Source organism: Nannospalax galili, unplaced genomic scaffold (genome assembly GCF_000622305.1).
Source record: "Nannospalax galili isolate Female #2095 unplaced genomic scaffold, S.galili_v1.0 scaffold450, whole genome shotgun sequence".
In the NCBI taxonomy this organism is placed as follows: Eukaryota; Metazoa; Chordata; class Mammalia; order Rodentia; family Spalacidae; genus Nannospalax; species Nannospalax galili.
This window is the reverse complement of record NW_008329134.1, coordinates 391803-395318: the sequence shown is the minus strand read 5'-3', so window position 1 is coordinate 395318 and position 3516 is coordinate 391803. Positions and strand designations below refer to the sequence as shown.

At 36.7% G+C, this 3516-nt stretch overlaps 1 pseudogene; it reads left to right on the top strand.

Moving 5' to 3' along the window:
- Positions 1–2791: 2791 nt before the first annotated feature.
- LOC115070291 lies at positions 2792–2889 on the top strand (annotated as a pseudogene).
- The last annotated feature ends 627 nt before the right edge of the window (positions 2890–3516 follow it).

The window sequence follows — 3516 nt, the reverse complement described above, 5'->3', positions numbered from 1 at the left end:
TTATTTTTGAAAGATTAAAAGGAGCTACCTTATAACAGGGGACATTGCCCCTACTATACCATAGGCTAAGAAAATAAAAGCTTAATGCCAGGAATGGACTCCCTCATTTGAAGCTGTTGACCAGGGGTCCCATAGACCCTCTAACAATACTGACGATTACCCCTGTTCTTGGTTACCTACCAGAACTACATGGTAAGACACAACTGCTAAAGATACTATATACATGAACTGTAGAACAAACAAGGAGAAAACAAGTTGGTGCTGACTTCAAACCCTCATCTCTACTTTCTAGGTTTCAAAGTGCTAGAAGGTGCATACAAGCTACCTGAAGAGAAAATTTAACATGAACTTTACTTTGCTGTGGATCCTGTGGGCTACAACAACAACTGGCTTGGCAAGATATTCCCACAGGTGCAATAGTGGCACAGATATTATAGGAGTAATGAACTAACTTCTAATTGGCTTTAAGGTCTGCTTCCTAGGATGGAGCCCATACCTAACATTGATATCAAGCCTAGAAACCTAAGGCTAGAGCGTGCACAGGCCATGTGACAGAGCCTAATACAATTAATAGATATAATATTAGGTTGATTTCTAATGACTTATTGTTAGACCTGTAGATTAACACGTCTCAACTCTCAGCAGAGAAGCATCCTTATGCAGAAGATGGTGGTTAAAAGAGAGCCACAACCAGCCAACATGAACAAAATAAGTGGCTACAGGCTGTTTATCCCTGAATAGGACACATTATGAAATGTCTGTCTCCCAAGGCTCAGGGAAGAGGGGGCAGAAATTGTAAGAGCCGGAGGTGGTGGATGACTACAGGGAAACAGAGTTTTCCAGACACCTGGTCAGTTTTTTGTACGAACTCACAACAATGCTGACAGCATATACAACTCTCATGTAAACTCAGGCCAGACAAAATACAGCATAGATGTCAGGAAGTGGGTAAGAAATCCCATCTCTACCTGAGGAATTATGAACAGCTGATGGTGGCTGGGAATGGGAGATCAGTTTCCCCTTCAAGAATGAGACTCTTGGTAGTCTGAGCTCCACTGGATGAACCCATACCAAAGGGCATTTGGGGACACAAACCTGACTCTATAGGCATTAATATACAACAGAGTACAGAATATTTGATGGGGGATTACTAAGCAGGGGTGCAGATATGGGGGAATCGAAATATGACGAAAATATACTGGATGCAACTTGCATAAAATTCAATAAAAAGGAAAAACACAATAAATTTTAATGTCTAATTGAAAAATATCATTCTCAGTGAAGGGATAATTCAAAAAATTATTTTCGTTATGAACGGTGTTATTTTAATTTGCATTTTGAGTACGTTTTCAGAGCTGGATCCTACAAGCTTCAAGTTTATTTTGACATCTGTTCAATTCAACTACTTAATTACCAAGGTCCAATAAAACAATTGTGCTGTCAGAAAAGATGATCAGTGTAATAGTACTCTGAGTGGCATTGCCTTCTGTTTCCCACCTTCTAGACTTTCATAGAAATCTAACAAGATGCAAAGAAAGCTTTAGAATCATAAAGTGACTTCTGGATTATCCACCTGGCTAGTTACCTAGCTATTTAACAGGGAAAAAAATTAGATAGCTTAAGAAAAGTTGAGTGTATGATTTTGGTGTTTCTTTTTTTAAGTTAATTTTGTGTAAATGCCTATGTTTAGAAAGAATTGGTAAATGGAATACTTACGTTAAAATCCTAATGAACAGAGTTGTCATATAATTACATGAGAGTTCCAATAAAAATTGGCTTTCAAATTAGTAATTATGAGGTTCTACCTCGTGTCATTTAAAATCTAGTTTAATCCTCAAATACACCGATGCTACTACTATTTTACAAATGGGTTAAAGGAACAACAAAGCAGTGTAGACATTCACCTCAGGCACCAAGTCAGTGAATGCATATAGACAAGCAGAACCATGAGTCTAAACTGTGCTTCTGCATTCCTTTTGTTAGGCAGTGTTTAATTCAATAAATGATAAAAATTTAGGAAGCAGATGCTGAGCATTCTTTAGATGCTGTGCACTTTTCCTAAATGCCTCAAACCAATGGCAAAAATCTGTTTTTCAATCACTAAATTAGTGACCAGAAATCTGAAGTAAGTATTCAGTCACACAGTAGGTGATGAAGAAATTAACAAGCCATCCTATCTAAGTTCAACATTTAATCTCTACCTATATTAGCACACTGACTTTAAATTGTCACCAAAACGTGAGAAATCTACAGTTTAATTTATAGGCATTTATTAGAAAATAGTTCAGGAGCTAAAATGTGTTTGGTGGTGCATGCTTGTAATCCCATCACTCAGGAGCAGAAAAACAAGAAAGTCAGGAGTGTCATGCCAGCCTGGAATACACAGTGAATTCCAAACCAGTATGGCTACAAAGCAAGACCCTGTCTCATTAAAACTAAATCACAACAACAAAATTCAGTCACTAATGCTTCAAGGTCATTTCAAGGATTTATTTTCTATTGCTTCATATAGGTTAGTGTTTGGCTTAGGAGTTTTAGGTTAATAAATACACATCATTCTTTTAAATTGTCATTTTGTTTACACATGAATAGTTGTGTTATACAAAGCACTTCCTAGTTTTTCACACCATCAGATTAATAAAAATTAAGATAAAGGGCTCACTCAGAAAACAAGTAAATATACAGACATAATAAATCACTTTAAAAGGGAAATATGTATAATTCAGTTTTGTGAAGTAATTTGGGTTTTAAGTAGATAAGTATTTAATCTCCTGAATAAATTAATCTATACGTCTTGCTTTGTCAGTACATATACTAAAGTTGGAATGATGCAGAGAAGAGTAGCATGGCCCCTGTGCATGACACATTCCCTATTTGTTAAGTATTCTTTGAAACAATGTATCTTGATCATATTCACCCCTACTCCCTCATTTAATTTTCCATAAATCTTCCCAACACATCTCCCTTTAAACTTTATGTTATATATGTGTATATTTATATTTCACTAAGTCAAATAAGTGATGTCCATATGTGCATGGTTTGAGATTCATCTCCAGGGCGACAGGCAACCTGCCAGTAGCCAGCCCCTAAAGAAAACTGACACTCTCTCTCCCTACATTAATCAATTGCCAATAGCTCCTCAGCTAGGACTGGGAATTCTGGAGTTACCACCCCCTCCTGCTGGAATTTTTAACTGACTTGATCTTATCCAGGTCTTATTCAGATAACATTAGCTGCTGTGAGTTCATGTGTGCAACAGCCATGTCATGTTTGGAGACAGCATTTTACAGCACCCTCCCCTATCCTCCATCTCTTACATTCTTTCTGCTTCTTCCTAGATGTTTCCTAAGTTTTGGTCGGGGGAGAGTTGATATAAATGTCCCATCTATGGCTGATATGAACAAATGCATGATAATTAATTAATTTGGCAAAGCCAAGAGGTGTACTTTATTTTAATTAATTAAAAACTGTGTACAGTCTATGTTTTTATTAATTAAAATAAAGTATACTCTTGGC